Consider the following 17,978-nt stretch of genomic DNA (forward strand, 5'->3'; position numbering starts at 1 on the left):
AAGGCATTTATTAAGAGCCTAAGAAGTTCCAAAAGGCATTTATTCCTGAAAATTAGTTTAGACTCTGGGAGCATGACCCAATGCTAAAGACATTAGGGACCATGGGCAGCTCAAGGCAGCCAGTAAGCATAAAGTTTTATGTGAAGTTGAAAACTTAAGGAGATGTGCATAATACAAGATCAGGAATTAGGTATAACCAGAAATAGGAATTTATGGCATAGACATTGCCATTTTAAAATTCAGACAACAACGTGATTCTAAGGGGGCTACTTGATATCACGAGGTAACAAGAAAACCATCCAGAACCAATTTATGGGTCTGTCGAAAATGTAATACTACGGTCCTAGCAGAACGAAGAAGAGAAGCAAAAATAAAATAATGTCTCCCTCCTAACGCTTTTAACACTTTTATGTACATGCATGCCTCACTGTATATGATAAAAGGCTATAGTGGAACACCATTTGTTTAGGCACATAACACTAGCCATATTCTATTTCTGTATGCAAGGTGAAGGACATTGCCAATTTTGTTGAGAAACAATCATTGCACAAACAGTTGAGCATTATGCCATTTATTTGTGAACATAGTTTACAAAATCTATTTTAGGGTTAAACTCTTTTTCATGAAAAATTCAGAGATAATTATTTTATTTTATTTTTATATTTAACATAAGTAGAAGAACTAACCTAAATGTCAAGTGGGATCTCACGCAAGTAGTCTTCTAATGTCTCTTCATTTGCTTCCAACTCATCACCACCAGTAAAGATAACTACCATGTAATTGAGAATTTTTTCACCAAACAACATTTGCAAGGTCTCCAAAGTAGCTGCTTCTTCTGGGGTATACCGATTTCTAACGGAAAGTACGAAAAGAACTGCATGGACACCCCCCTTTGCAAGGTCAATACATTTGGCAATTTCTTTGTCGATAATGTCTGGATTGACAGTCGGGTTAGATAGACTTGCAATGGAGAACTTTTTAACTTAGCTTATTGCCAATTTTACAACATTTAATCATTGAGATGACACTGCCAACTTTACAAGATTTGTTCATTGAGTCAACTCATTCATGGTCGAAGCTCCAAATTACATAATCAAATCATGGCCAAAACTTATTGATATTAAAAAAAAAGGCCATCCAAAACCAAAAGGAATCATGATACTACACATTTGAAAGCTACTAAAAGTTTAACAATAAAGAGAAAGGAAAATTTTCAGTTGAATACAGTGATTTCAAAATGGGAGGTTGTGCAGTGGGCTAGAGAAAGTGACCACCAGGGTCTCTTTCTAATGATTACCAAGCTATTGACGTGTCTGGGATTTGATCCAAGGTGTGGAACAATGGTAAGCATTCTCTTTCCCCTGCAACCACCTTTGTGTCAATGAATAAATCCTCCTCTCCACATTCTTCTTCATCTATATATTAATATGGGGTGTCCGTGAGCGCTGTATGTTTATGTGTTGTTAGCCAACGTCTCGGGCTACTTGTGGTCGAAGTGTGGTGTTGGGGTTTGTTGATGGTTACATGTGATGAATTTGTTTTTATGTGTTATGGCCAAGGATGAGGGAGGCGTGAGTTTTCTCCATGGGGTGATTCAAGGGAATATTCTTGTAGCTAAATGGGTAGTCTGATGTTTGAAGGATCCACTCCATCGTAGGTTTTGTTAAGACATAGGTTACATATTATAGAGTGTCTTGTCAATGTTCAAGAATCTTTGGATTATGTGGGGCTATTTTAATACCTTTACATTTTTAAATTGTTGACACTTTCATTTTCATTCAAGTTCAAGAAATGTGTTTGGTTTTGTGAGCTCATAGATATCTAGGGGTAGGATTTCATGAGAAAACCAATTTGGAGCTAGAAGTTGCAAGATACCTATATTGAATACTCTTTCGACTTCCAAATTTGTTTAGTGATTAAGAAGAAGATTTTGTTTTGGTGAGATTTATAGTATGCCAAAAGGAATGATCGGTCATCCCTTAGTCATGAGTATTATATTTATTCTATTGATTGTCTCACCATCATGGATTTGTCCCATTAGGATATTAGCTCTCGGAACCATTAGTGATGCATAGATCATCATTGTGCCCTTTCTTTTATTCATTGTCCCATCAGCATGGAGATCATTATCTTCTTCTAATAAAATGATCTATTAAAAAATAACTCTCACATGCCAAAATCTTTCTGATAATAAAGTTTCTCATCACACCCACTTTCGGTCCATTAATGCTCCCTAGGCGGCATATTTTCTCAAATCTAGCCCATAAAGTTCGCCCTAAATGTCTATCGCCCCCTCCATTTGTTCTCAAACCAAGCATCACATTGTGAATAGTGACTGCAATGGTCACTTTCCAACCAACCCGCATGGCAGCGCAACTACTCTCGTGCTATCACGGATCCTATGACACTTCACTCCGGTGTGCAGTCTTGACATCGCGCAGCTCCCGGGCATAGTAGTTTATACTCCCTCGCCTCCTTTCAACTGCCTAGAGCGCTAAGACTATACTTCCTGTGGCTACTCAGATGGCTGGGCCACCTGTATATGGCTTCTACTGACTACCATTGACTTTTCCTGGGAAGAGTTCGCCATTTAATTTCACCAACTGCACCGCGCCACCATCTGTGATTTCCTTAATAACATACGATCTCATCCAATGCATTCTAAGCTTCTCTGGGAATTTATCAAACTTACTATCATATAACAACACCAAATCATTCACCCTAAATGTGCGCAACTTGATATGTCGATTGCGCTAGGCCTTTTCGCGCTGCTTCTGTACCTGTTGGTAGAATCCAGCCAAAAACTGTTCTTCTTCAAGCTCTTCCAATTGTACGAGCCTCTCCTCCAGGGCTCCACGATCCATCATACCTATGAGCTCTACTATGCACAGACTAGGCATGATGTACTCCATTGGCATTACAACTTCTACTCCATAGACCAGCCTATAAGGCGTCTGTCCCGTCAGTTTCTTGCATGTCATCCTATAAGCCCATAATACTACAGGTATGCGTAGGTCCCAATCGCTTCGATGCACATTGCATACCTTTTTTAGTGCACTGCACACCTTGTTGAACGCTTATGCGTGGATAACCTTTTGTGTGATTATTCTTCCTACATGCTATCTCCCCAACATCGAGAGCCATTTGCACATTTTCCCCCACAACACATGCTTATTGACCATCACTCTCAGCGCGAAATTCATGTGCATCCGCGTAGGTTGTTTTCCATATGCCTGCACCCACATGGCCAGATGTGCGTGTGGACCATCCCATCCATCGTGTTTTTTTGTCAGCCGCACCCTAAGCTTTCCAAATCGTGTTTGCATCATCCTTCTACATTTGGACTAGTCTTCAAAGCTTCCTTTGTGCGTACCCCACCACCTCGCAAGTGTAGCATGTAATACCCAATTCAAGGCCTGGAAACATTGTTTTTCTAGCACTTCCCTTTCAAATTTATCCAAGAAGGTATCTACCTCACTTAACCCATCATAAGTAGGCAGATCTCTCACTTCTGTCGATACGTAGCGCAGTGATCTTGTCATCATATTACATTTCAGCGTGGTTACTTCGTGTAATCGATTCTACCATCGTTATATCTGTTGGGTTGTGTTAAATTATTTCCATGACTGGCTGACGTAGTTAACAGGGGGGTTAGAAGGGGGGCAAAGCCCACCTTTCATTGCACCGATTTTGTATCGGGGGGGGGGGGGGGGGGGGCTCACAGGGGGTTTTGAGTGCATTGCGAAAAATTTTGTTTTTGGACCCTATATTAGGTTGGGCAGACCTACCTATGGTTTTTGCATGATTTTTTGTACATGGTTTTGGATGCAATGGTTTTCAGTCCATGGTATTGGATGCTTTAGCATGTATAAATTTGTATTGTAAAATTGAAAGGAACATAATGAAAAATCAAGTTGGTAGTCCCGATTTTGGGATCCAAGGGAAATCTTTGTGTATATGTGTTTTATGTGTTATGCTCTCGCATTGTTTATTTTCTATGTTTTAGAATTCATATGCAGGTAATTTCTGTACGGGGTTAAAACCTACATTTGGTATCAGAGCTGTTTTGGCTTCAAGGAGATGCCTTTGTTGCTGAGGGGTTTCACTCGAGCCTATGGTAGACCCTACTCAGTGGGAGATATGCGTGATCAATTCTGGTGGTGAAGGAAGATGTCGAGTAGTGGAAAGATAGAGATCGAGAAATTTAATGGTCAAAGTTTTGAGTTATGGAAACTCAAGATGGAGGATCTGTTGGTTGATAAAGATCAATGGGTCATGGTAGATCCAGGTCCTAAACCAATAGGAGTGTCCGATGAAGAATGGAAGTAGTTGGATTAGAAGGCTAAGAGAATAATACGATTATGTGTCTCAGATTTAGTATTGTTTAATGTATCAAGGGAAGCTATGGCGAAGGCTTTGTGGGAAAAGTTAGGGACTTTGTACCAATCTAAGTCTCTGGTGAATAAACTGTTCCTATGAGAAAAGTTGTATAACCTGAGGATGAAAGATCGAGACTCGGTGACAGAACATATGAACGCATTTAATACTGTGGAAAATCAGTTATTATCTGTTGATATTAAAATTTTAGATGAAGATAAGTGCATCAGTTTGTTGTGTTCTCTACTAGATTCGTGGGATAGTCTGGTTATTACAATAGGTAGCAATACAATTGCCTTGTAGTTTGATGAAATAGTATCATCCTTGCTGACGGAGGAGATGAGACAGAAAAATATGGAGAGCTAGAATGGTGATGCCTTGTCTACATGAGGATGGTCTCAGAACAGAAACAAAAATAAGTCATCGAGTGGGAGATATAAATCTCCAGGAAAACCTGTAAAGTTGGTGTGCTGGAAATGCAGAAAGGAAGGGCACTACAAAAGGGACTGTAAATCTAAAGCTCCTGATAAAGGAAAGGGATATGATGATGCTTCTTCTACAGAGGCGAAAATCACCTCAGATGAAATTGGCGATGTGTACTTGGCTTCTTCAAGTATACATGTAGATCATGAGGCATGGTTGATTGACTCAGGTGCATCCTTTCACTTCACTCCCCATAGAGAGTGGTTCTGCGAGTATGAGAAATATGATGGTGGTGATGTCTTCTTGGGGGATGATAAAAAAGCTAGAATCGTTGATCACAGAAAAGTAAAGTTGAAGTTGTAAGGTGGAAGGCTTAGAACATTGTCAGGTGTTGTGCATATTCCTACATTAGCTAGAAATCTATTTTCTGTAAGCAAGCTAGATGATGCAGGTGTAAAATCAGTGTTCGAGAAGGATACCTACAAGATGGTTCGGGGGGCACTGGTATTGATGTATGGAGTTCAAATTGGAACTTTGTACAAGCTACAAGGTAGCACTGTTGTTGATGGGTGCAACAGTTCCATGGTTCTTGAAAGTGGAGCAGAAAATCTAGTGGTCTCTGGAGACCAAACTATGTTGTGGCATCATAGGCTTGGACATATTGGAGAAAAGGGCCTTCGAATACTTCATGATAAATGTATGGTAGAAGGTATAAGTAATAGCTCTCTAGATTTTGATTTCTGTGAAAATTGTGTATATGGGAAGTAGAATCAGGTGAGTTTCCCCTCTAGTGGTAAGAGGGCAAAACAGATATTAGAGCTTGTGCACAGTGATGCGTTTGGACCTGTGAAGGTTCCATCACTGGGTAAGTCTGTGTACTATGTATCATTTATAGATGACTTCTCAAGGAATATATGGATATATTTCCTTAAGAATAAATCTGAAGTCTTTGACAGGTTTAAAGAATTTAAGGCTCTGGTGGAAAACCAGACAAAGAAGAAGATAAAGGTGCTGAGGACAAATAACGGTGGAGAGTTTTGAATTAAGGAATTTGAAGAATTCTGTAAGAAGTGTGGTATAGCACGGCAGGATACTACTCCATATGCACCTCAGCAAAATGGAGTTGCAGAAAGAATGAACAAGACATTGATGGAAAGGGCAAGAAGCATGCTTAGTGGTGCAGGGTTAGGATAGGAATTTTGGGCAGAGGTGATGGAGACAACATGTTACCTGGTCAACAGATCACCTTCAGCAACATTTGAGGATAAGACTCCATAAAAGGTATGGAATGGTAAGAAACACTCTCTTTCACATCTGAGGGTATTAGGATGTGATGCATATGTACATGTTCCAAAGGAGAAATGAACCAAATTGGATAGTCAATTTGAAAAGTGCATCTTTATTGGGTATAAGGATTGTTTAAAGGGTTATAAGCTTTTGAACCCAGTAACAAGGAAGGTTGTGTACAACCGATATGTGGTGCTCAGGGAGGTGAAAGATGTTATTAAACATGAAGTCCAACCAAAGGAACTTGAGAATATAGAGTTTGAGCTTAAGGAGTAAGATTTAGACTCTACAGTAGAGGAGGAATCAGAATATGAAGAGCCACAAACTCTGAGTGTGAGAAGATCAGTTCGAGAAAGAAAGCAGCTAGAAAGGTATAGTCCATATGCTTTATGTTCAAATTTTGCTTTATCTATTACTGATGATGATCCCAGAACTATGAAGGAAGCAGTAGATTTAGAGGATGGTAAATTCTGGAAAGAGGCAATGGATGATGAAATGGCATCTTTGCACAAAAATGAGCCATCTGGTGGAGTTGCCGGTTGGAAGGAAACCCATTGGCAGTAAATGGGTATTCAAGAAGAAGACAAATGCAGAAGGAAAGGTGGAGAAATACAAACCTCGGTTGGTAGCAAAAGGTTATTCCCAGGCGCCGGGAATTGATTTTGGTGATATTTTTTCTCCTGTTGCCAAGGTAGATTCTATTAGATTACTTCTATCTATTGTTGCTGCTTTTGATTTTGAGGTAGAATAGATGGATGTGAAGACAACATTTCTTCACGGGGATCTGGAAGAGGAGATCTACATGAAGCAACCTGAAGGTTTTGCGGTGAAGGGTAAGAAAGAACTAGTATGCAAGTTAAAGAAGTCTTTGTATGGGTTAAAACAATCACCAAGGATGCGGTATCAAAAATTTGATACATTTTTACGGGGACTTGGCTTCACCAGAAGCAAAGTAGATCATTGTGTGTATTTTAAATTAATTGGTGACTATGTTATTTATCTGGTCTTGTATGTGGATGATATGTTTCTAGTTGGAAATGACAAAGAAATTATCCAGGATTTGAAGACCCATTTGTCCTCCAAATTCAACATGAAAGATCATGGTGCTACAAACTATATTTTGGGCATGGAAATTAAAAGAGATCATACAAAGAGGAAGCTCTAATTCAACTAGAGGAAGTATGTCGAGACAATATTGCAAAGGTTTAATATGTAGGATAGTAAACTGGTGAAGGTTCTTATTCCTGTAGGTGTAAAGTTATCAGCTGAATAATATCCCAAAACACAAGAAGAGGAAGAGGACATGTCCCGTGTTCCATATGCAAGTGCAGTCGGTAGCCTGATGTATGTGATGGTATGTACTAGACCAAACATTGCACATACAGTGAGAGTATTGAGTAGGTTTATGTCAAAACCAGGGAAGGAGCACTGGATAATAGTGAAGTGGGTTTTCAGGTATTCGCGTGGCACTAGTGATTATGGTTTGTGTTACCAAGGAAGACCAGGATTGGACAGGGTGTTGGATATTCATGGCTTTGTTGATGCATACCAGGTTGGAGATCTAGATCAGAGAAGATCTACAAGTGGGTATGTGTTTAACATATTTGGAGGTGTAGTCAGTTAGATGAGTAAGAAACAATCTGTAGTGGCAGTATCAACTACAGAGGCAGAATACATGGCAACCACTCATGCAAGAAAGGAAGCAATTTGGTTGCAAAGAATGTGTTCATGTATGGGTATAGTACAGGGAGCTATAGGGATAGACTGTGATAGCCAAAGTGCAATTTTCTTGGCAAAGAACCCTACATATCATTCAAAGACAAAGCACATTGATGTTCGGTATCAGTTTGTGAGGGATATGATAGAAGACAAAAAGGTGTTGCTGGTAAAAATGGACACTTTGAAGAATACTACAGATGCATTGACAAAATCTATGAGGTCTGAGTTATTATCTTGGTGTAGAGAAACAATGGGCATTGCAGGGCTAGATAAATGACTAAGATCTCCTGTGGCCCCTATCAAAAGAAAACAACAAGTGGGAGAATGTTGGGTTGTGTTATATTCTTTCCACGACTAGCTGATGTAGTTAACTGGGGGATTAGAAGGGGGCCAGAGCCCCCCCTTCGTTGCATCAATTACATAGCGGGGGGGTCACATGGGGTTTGAGGGGTACAGGTAATCCCATTCTATGGGGTCTGAGGCAATGCCCCAGAAAATTTTGTTTTTGGACCCTATATTAGGTTGGGTGGACCTACTTATGGTTTTGTGCATGATTTTTTGCACATGCTTTTGGACGCGATGGTTTTCGGTCCATGGTTTTGGACGGGATGGTTTTCAGTCCATGGTATTGGATGCTTTGGCATGTATAAATATGTATTGTAAAATTGAAAGGAATGAAAAATCAAGCTAGTAGTCCCGATTTTGGGATCTAGGGGAAAATCTCTGTGTTTATGTGTTTTATGTGTTACGCTCTAGCATTGTTTATTTTCTGTGTTTTAGAATTCGTATGAAGGTAATTTATGTACGGGGTTAAAACCTACACTATCTCCTCATCTGAATCTGAAGTACAGGAGCTCTCGCACTCTCATGAAATCCTCCCATCCATGGTGGGATTTACCTAGTCTTGCTCTCCCGCTATTATTTTGTAGATGTAGTCGAAATCATGATCATTTTCATAGTCACACACCAGCTCTGTATAGCACGATCCTTTAGCAGTGTCCAGGGGTATAACTACATGTAGCGACTTCTTCTCAAAAATCGTCTTGTGCTTCTTCAGATTAATCACCATGTTCATGTCAGTGGCCCAATCAATTCCTAAAATCATGGGGTAGGGATTGTTGTCATCAACAATCTTTATCACTTCAATGTCTGCTAGCACACTCGCTCATTCAATATCCATAGTAATTCCTTGCAATCTCCCCATGGGTATTATCTGCTGCTGGTTTTCCATTCGCAGCTGAATAGGAGACCATTACTGTGTAGCTCTTCCCATTCGCTCCCATGTCTTCTTCAGCAGAACATTCGCGTATGATCCTAAATCCTGAATTACTTGGTCCATTTCATATTCTCCAATCTACACGGTTAGCCTCATTTCTCTTCTCAATCTTTCGGACTATGCGCAGTTCTCCTGGCGCGATCCCAAAGCATCTGTTAATGAGTTCCTGTAATCCTTTTACAACATTACTGTCATGTAGTAACTCCATACATGTTTCCAGGAATGGCGTGAGCATAGATGGGTCCATCTCTAGCTCCAGTCTATCTTTGCTTCCTAAAGTGGAGGAATCAGTGAAGCTCTTCTTAGCTTCCATAAAGGTTTCCCAGGTGCACTCCAAATCAAACTGCACTTCTTTCGACGGAGTTTTGCTAACCCAAGTACTATCTTCTGGTTGTTTTCCCTTATCATCTCCCATCGTGATTCCACTTTGGAGCACAATGTTCACATTCAGATCTTCCTCATGTGGCTCAGACCTCATCATCTATAGGTTCTGAGTTGGGGGAGGTGGTAGCACTCCCTTGTCGCATATCCTAGCTATCAAAGTAGGACAATATTTTGTCTCATGATCAAACAAGGTGCAATATAAACATGACGGACACGTTGGATTCATACAATCGTGAGCATAATGCCCTGGCCCTTAGAAATTGTAGCATATCAATTGTCCACGACCTCTTCCAGGTCCTCCTTCGCCTCGGCCTTGTTCGCGCTGCTGAAATCCTGTTTGCACCATTCCTGCATTCTAGTCTAGGTGCCGCATTTTGGCTTGAACTCTGTAGGTGGGCATCCAATCCATCATCAAATAATAGCTTCTACAAGTGTGCTCATCGTGTCCCGCCGACCTACAAAAATTACAGAACAATTGTTGCGAATTTTGCATGTACTTTTGTAACAAATGGCAGTTGTCTATAGCATGCTTTCCACCTATTTGACAAATTGTGCACCACAAAGCAGGCATCGCACTAGGTCCTTCTTATGCTTCGAGCCTTAATGGCATTGGTCCTCCTCCTGCGAGGTAATTTGTGAACATTGGGCAATGGTCCTTGTCATGACCCTGACCCTTGTATTTCACGCACCACACCTCTACGCGTACTTCTAATCGAGCTGTCCTGTCCCATTTCAGACTCTGCATCTCAAGGCATAAATTTTTCAGTTGCGCATGGATCTGCTAAAATCCTAAGTTAGGATCCTGCATCAGGTTTTCGTGCAGCCTCATCACGATCTCTAAGGCCTTTGCCTGAGTTGTTAGCTTCTGCTAAGATAGTGCACTCCTTAAATGTGGCATTAGCGATGTTATAAACCATTCACGTTGTTGTCCATCCATCAGATTCATATTAGCTTCACAAATCATACATTTTAGCCTTTGATCCAACTCCCAAGGAGTCTCACCTGGTAGCATCATGATCTCTTTGAATCCAATGATCGACTATGCTTCAGACTTCAGCCTGCTAAATTCCTTATTTAGTGGAATCTGGATATTCGCGATTCTTGCATTCGGATTATCATTAAAATGCTTAATATACCAAGTCAGCACGCAATTCTACAAGGCACTAACCAGTGTCACTTTATTTACATTTTCATCTGTAACTCCTTTCGCTTCCCATACGACTCTTACCACGAACCAAAATTGGTTCGGATCTTCATTTCCCAATCCCTTGAACACAAGAAACTTTATCGTGCTTGCCATATTGAATCGCAGTGGTGGCAGAGGTGGTACGGGTGAAGATGGAGGTGATGGCAGCAAAGCTGGTGGCAGTGTGGGTGGGGGTGGTATGCGCAGAATTCTTTGCCTTATCATTCAATACCATGGACCGAAAACCATCGCGTCCAAAACCATGTGCAAAAAATCATGCAAAAAACAATAGGTAGGTCCACCCAACCTGATATAGGGTCCAAAATCAAAATTTTCCGGGGCGCACTCAAAACCCTCTGTGACACCCCCCCACTACACAATCAACGCAACGAAAAAGAAAAAGGCAAACCCAAATCAAGCAAAAAGGAAAATTTGATAAGGCAAAGAATTTTACAATACATATTTATACATGCCGAAGTATCCAATACCATGGACCGAAAATCGTCCTCTCCAAAACCATGGACCGAAAACCATCGCATCCAAAACCATGGACCAAAAACCATCGCGTCCAAAACCATGTGAAAAAAATCAAGCACAAAACCATAGGTAGGTTTGCCCAACCTAATATAGGGTCCAAAAACACAAAATTTTCCAGGGCGCACTCAAGACCCCTTGTGACCCCCCCCCCCCCCAACTACACAATGGACTCAACGAAAAAGAAAAAGGAAAACCCCAATCAAGCAAAAAGGAAAATTTGATAAGGCACAGAATTCTGTGCATACCACTGAGAGAGAGGCAGTAGCTTCCCTCACTGCTCTCATCACCCCAGTCAAGCAAAAAGAAAAAGAAGGAGGCAAACCCCACTATATTTCAGAACAAGAAAGAGCACAAGAATCAAACAAGGGAAGCCACAAATATCAACAAAAAATCCTATTGAGGTTGAAGATTACCCTACATAAAGAGACAAAATGTGTTCCCCTAAGTCACCAATCACCTATGTAAGGAGGCCTAATACTAGATCAGCTTCCTCAAAAGGTAAGGCAATCCTACAGGATCCACAAAAAAACCTACAAGAAGCAAAAACAGTCCTACAAGATACTCTGCGGAAACTATTGGAGGCACAGAAATTGGAAAGCAAGGTAGGGGAGCAACAAAAAAACAAAATAAGAAGACCCAGAGACAAAGGAACCCAGCCCCCAACCTAACCTGGAATCTTATTACCAGTTTATTGAAGGAGGAAGGGAAATACCTCAAAAATTTGCCATCCTATTGTTTTTCGAACTTGAGAAGGAGAGGGCCAGAACCCACCGATGGCTGCAGATCACCAAATCAAAGAGGGCGAGAGACATTGGCCACATGGAAGAGAAACTCAAAGAAATGGGAAAAGGGCTAAGTGGCTTAAGGGACAAAGAAGAAATAATGAGAAGTCAACCTGAGAGAGAAAATGCATGGCTGAGGGGATAGCTGCGGGAAAGAGAGAACCAACTAGCATGTATGGCTAGCCTCTCCTTGGAGGCCATCTAGTGTAGGATGCCAGCTAAATCCTATGATCTTTACCTCAAAGAACAATGCCTACAGTTTCAAATTAAGACACTAGCACAAAGGGGAACCATGCCATTTTAGGACTACAAGCAGTCTATTGATCTTTGTGATCAAAGTACACTAGAGGATAGGGCCAAAATGGTTGAGTTTTATTTGCACAACATGGCCCTCATAGACATGAATGTTTGGGACCCTAATGCCAAGCTAGGAGATCTACAATTAATGGCTTTGGCATCATGGATGAACCATGAGGAGTCAAGAGATGCAGAGATGAAAAGAATATTGGCCAGAGAGCAAAATGAACCTCTTTTGATCAGAGCTGAACAATCAAATCCCATGGCCCTCATCAGTACCCATAATTTGATTGCAAATGATCCTCAGCTGGCACCTAGATATCTTGTTGCCCAAGAGCAAGCAATTTCACATTTTGAGGATATGTTTAGGCTGCTAGGAGATGATAGTATACATGCCTGCCTAAGGAGATGGAACACACTGCCACATAGCTTGAAGATAAGAGAATATCACTCCCCTCAAAGGTTGAGAGAGGCACTCAACAAGACACCTATGTATAAGCAATCTATGTAAAGGTTGAAGGTCAATTGGATAGGCCTAAAACTCAGCCCACCACTACTCTTAGGGATGATAGAAGGGGAAAGAAGAAGAAGAAAAGAGGCAGTGGGAAGAAGTAGAAAAGAAAGCAAGCTTCTATGAACAAGAAGAAGAGACCACAGCAGAGGCATGGAATGTCAGAGAGACTACCAAAGCCATGAAGGACATGAATATTGATTAAGTTGCTCAGAGGATGAGAAAAAATTCAGTAGGGGGGTGATGATGAGCCTCATCATTGGGTAATTATATGGGCCTTAATTCACCTCATAGCTTAGTCAAACCAACTATTCTCATAAATTATTGCACACTTTTGATTATATTTTGTTTATGAGATGAGTTAGAGTTGGATATTTTGCTTTGTGGTCTAATGTGCATTTAATGCAGGATTAAATGAGAAAATAAAGGAATTTTGGCAAAGACCTTGGTCAAAAATCAAACGGGACAAGGGAGAGTAATTATAGGAGGAAAATCCTCCTCATTTACTACCCCTCCTTTCAAATATTTCTCATCATCTCGAAGTGCAAACAGCCAAATCATGAGGACTAGAAGGTAAGTGAGCAAGTGAAAGAAAAAGCACCAGTTTATCTCGAGTTTGGTATCCAAGCATCCCTAATTTTAAGGAATTTGTTGGAGACTTCAGATGTATAAATAGAGAGGCCTAGGAACTCAGTACGATTCAGATTTTTTATTGTAAAACTCTACTCTATTTTCAAGCTGCAAGGCTTGTGACAATTTTTGATGTAATCCATTGTTTTGATAATAAGAATGAGTTTTGTTCTGAGCCAGCACTGAGTTAAATCAGAGGGTTGAAGCACTTGGGTTAGCACCCAACCCTAGCAGCCAAGGCTCCTATTTATTTTACATGTATGCTAGCATAGATTCATAGTTTAATTGTTCATTTGCTTAGTAGTTGCATTTCCATTACAACAGTGTAGATTAGATTGGTTGTATGATAGTTTTCTTCCATTTGTGCCTTATTTCAATTATATGTTTAGTAAGGAGAAAGAGGATAAACATAAGGTTGTCAATAGGTGTCTCAGCCTCACTTCCTCCCTCTCAGACCATGACTTGAGGAAGAGACCCTTCAGCGGCCCCAAAAACATAGATTTCTTGTTCTTGCATGAGCCTTGGAGTTTGTTGTCTTTGATTTGGTATTTGGCTCATGTTGCAAGGTAGATTTCATTGTCATCTCTTTCCATCTCCATTTATGCAATAAGATCTCACTCATGCTTTCATTCCATTCAACAATTTTCTTCATGCATAACATAGGCAATTGATTCATACTTTTCTAGTTTATGAAAATTTGTCTTGTTGCATAGTTCTTGCAAGATATACATGTTTTAAGAAAATTAGGTACTTCAGGAAGAGACTCAAACTTCATTGTAGGTTTTAACCCCGTACAGATTTACTTTCATATGAATTCTAAAACATAGAAAATAAACAATGCGAGAGCATAACACATAAAAACACATAAACACAGAGATTTCCCATGGATCCCAAAACCAGGACTACCAGCTTGATTTTTTTCATTATGTTCCTTTCAATGTTATAATACATATTTATACGTGCTGAAGCATCCAAACCCCCCCCCCCCCCCCCCCCCCCCGCTACAAAATAGGCACAATGAAGGGGGGCTCCACCCCCCTCTAACCCCCCAGTTAACTACGTGGGCTAGTACTGGAAAGAATATAACATAACCCAACATTCTCCCACTTGTTGATTTCTTTCCACAGGAGGCCACAAGAGAGCTTAGTCATTTTTCTAGCCCTGAAACGCCCATTGTCTCTCTACACCAAGAGACTTCTCAAAGCTCATAGATTTTGTCAATGTATCTGCAGTATTCTTCAAAGTGTCTACCTTTACCAGCAACACATTTTTATCTTCTATCATATCCCTCACAAAGTGATACTGAACATCAATGTGCTTTGTCTTTGAATGATATGCGGGGTCTTTGCTGAGAAAATTGCACTTTGGCTATCACAACCTATCCTTATAGCTCCATGTAGTAACCCCATACTTGAACACAATATCTACAACCAAAATACTTCCTTGCTTGCATGAGTGGTTTCCATGTATTCTGCCTCTGTAGTGGACAGTGCCACTACAAATTGTTTCTTACTCATCCAATTGACTACACCTCCAAATAGGTTAAATACATACCCACTTGTAGATCTTCTATGATCTATATCTCCAGCCTAGTCTGCATCAACAAAGCCATGAATATCCAACACTCTGTCCAATCCTGGTATTCCTTGGTAGCACAAACAATAATCATTGGTGCCATGCAAATACCTGAAAACATGCTTCACTACTGTCCAGTGCTCCTTCCCTGGTTTTGACATAAACTTGCTCAATACTCCCACTGCATGTGCAATGTCTGGTCTAGTACAGACCATTGCATACATCAGGCTACCGACTGCACTTGCATATGGAACACGGGACATGTCATCTTCCTGTTCTTGTGTCTTGCGACACTTTTAAGTATATAACCTCACACCTACAGGAATAGGAGCCTTCATCGGTCTACTATCCTGCATATTAAACCTCTGCAGTATTGTCTTGACATACTTCCTCTGGTTTAACCAGAGCTTCCTTTCTACTCGATCTCTTTTAATTTCCATGCCCAAAATATAGTTTTCAGCACCAAGATCTTTCATGTCAAATTTGGAGGACAATTAGGTCTTCAAATCTTGGATAATTTCTTTGTCATTTCCAACTAGCAACATATCATCCACATACAAGACCAGATAAATAACATGGTCACCAATTAATTTAAAATACACACAGTGATCTGCTTTGCTTCTGGTGAAGCCAAGTCCCTGTATAAATATATCAAATTTCTGATACCACATCCTTGGTGACTATTTTAACCCATATAGACACTTCTTTAACTTGCATACGAGTTCTTTCTTACCCTTCACTGCAAAGCCTTCAGGTTGCTTCATGTATATTTCCTCTTCGAGATATCCGTGAAGAAATGTTGTCTTCACATCCATCTGTTCTACCTCAAAATCAAAAGCAGCAGCAACAAATAAAAGTAATTTAATAAAAGTTACCTTGGCAACAAGAGAAAAAATATCACCAAAATCAATTCGTGACACTTGGGAATAACCTTTCGCTACCAACCGAGCTTTGTATTTCTCGACCTTTCCTACTGCATTTGTCTTCTTCCTAAATACCCATTTGCTGCCAATGGGTTTACTTCCAGCCAACAACTCCACCAAATCCCAAGCCTCATTTTTGTGCAAAGATTCCATTTCATCAACCATGGCCTCTTTCCAAAGTTTTCCATCCACTGAATCTACTGCTTCCTTCACAATTCTGGGATCATCGTCAGTAACAGATAAACAAAAATGTGAATGGAAAGCAGATGGACTATACCTTTCTGGCTGCCTTCTTTCTCAAACTGATCTTCTCACACCCAGAGTTTGTGGCTCTTCATCTTCTGATTCCTCCTCTACTGTAGAGTCTAATTCTTCCTCCTTAAGCTCAAAATCTATCTTTTCAGGTTCCTTTGGCTAGACTTCATGTTTAATAACATATTTTACCTCTCTGAACACCACATCTTGGATGTACACAATCTTTCGTGTGACTGGATTCCAAACCTTATAACCCTTTAAACCATCGTTATACCCAATAAAGATGCACTTTTCAGATTTACTATCCAACTTGGTTCGTTTCTCCTTTGGAGCATGTACATATGCATCACATCCAAATACCTTCAGATGCGAAAGAGAGGGTTTCTTACCAGTCCATACCTCTTGTGGAGTCTTGTCTTCCAACGCTGATGAAGGTGACCTACTGACGAGGTAACATGTAGTATCCACCGCCTCTACCCAGAATTCCTATCCTAACCCGCACCACTCAGCATGCTTCTTGCCCTTTCCATCAACATCTTATTCATTCTTTCTGCAACTCCATTTTGCTGAGGTGTATATGGAGTAGTATTCTGTTGTGCTATACCACACTTCTTATAGAATTCTTCAAATTCCATGCTGCAAAACTCTCCACCATTATTTGTCGTCAACACCTTTATCTTCTTCTCTCTCTGATTTTCCACCAGAGCCTTAAATTCTTTAAACCTGTCAAAGACTTCAAATTTCTTCTTAAGAGAATATATCCATGTATTCCTTGAGAAGTCATCTATAAATGATACATAGTACACAAACTTACCTCATGATGGAACCTTCACAAGTCCAAACACATCACTGTCCACAAGTTCTAATATCTGTTTCGCCCTCTTACCACCAGAGGGGAAACTCACACGATTCTGCTTCCCATATACACAATTTTCACAGAAATCAAAATCCAGAGAGATATTACTCATACCTTCTACCATACCTTTACCATGAAGTATTCGAAGGCCCTTCTCTCCAATATGTCCAAGCCTTTGATGCCACCGCATAGTCTTCTCTCCAGAGACCACTTGATTTTCTACTCCACTTTCAAGAACCACAGAACTGTTGCACCCATCAACAACCGTGCTACCTTGCAGCTTGTCCAAAGTTCCAATCCGAACTCCCCGCATCAATACCAGTGCTCCCCAAACCATATCGCAGGTATCCTTCTCGCGCACTGTTTTCACACCTGCATCATCCAACTTGCTTACAAAAATTAGAATTTTTGCCAATGCATGAATATGTAGAACACCTAGAAGTGTTCTAACTCTGCCACCTTGCAACTTCAACTTTACCTTTCCACGACCAACGATTTTGGCCTTCCTATCATCCCCCAAGAAGACATCACAACCATCATATTTCTCATACTCGCAGAACCACCCTCTATACAGAGTGAAGTGAAAGGATGCACCTGAGTCAATCAACCATGCCTCATGATCTACATGTGTACTTGAAGAAGCCAAGTACACATCCCCACCTTCATCTGAGGTGGTTGTCGCCCCTGCAGAAGCAGCATCATCAGATCCCTTTCCTTTATCAAGAGCTTTAGATTTATAGTCCCTTTTGTAGTGCCCTTCCTTTCCGCATTTCCAGCACACTGCCTTTACGGGTTTTCTTGGAGATTTAGATCTCCCTCTAGATTTGGACCTCCCACTCGATGTCTTATTTTTGTTTCTGTTCTAGGACCATCCTTGTAAAGACAAGGCATCACCATTCTAGCTCTCCATATTTTTCCATCTCATCTCCTCCGTCAACAAGCCTGAGACTATTTCACCAA

The 17,978-nt window shown here is 40.6% G+C and overlaps 1 pseudogene; it reads right to left on the bottom strand.

The window, feature by feature from the left end:
• The window catches only part of LOC149206003 (uncharacterized), a 47,138-nt pseudogene that overhangs the window by 4,334 nt on the left and 24,826 nt on the right, over nucleotides 1-17,978 (bottom strand).

Source organism: Pinus tabuliformis, chromosome 1_2 (assembly GCF_031772625.1).
Source record: "Pinus tabuliformis cultivar Carrire ecotype Pingquan chromosome 1_2, CPIR1, whole genome shotgun sequence".
Lineage (NCBI taxonomy): Eukaryota > Viridiplantae > Streptophyta > Pinopsida > Pinales > Pinaceae > Pinus > Pinus tabuliformis.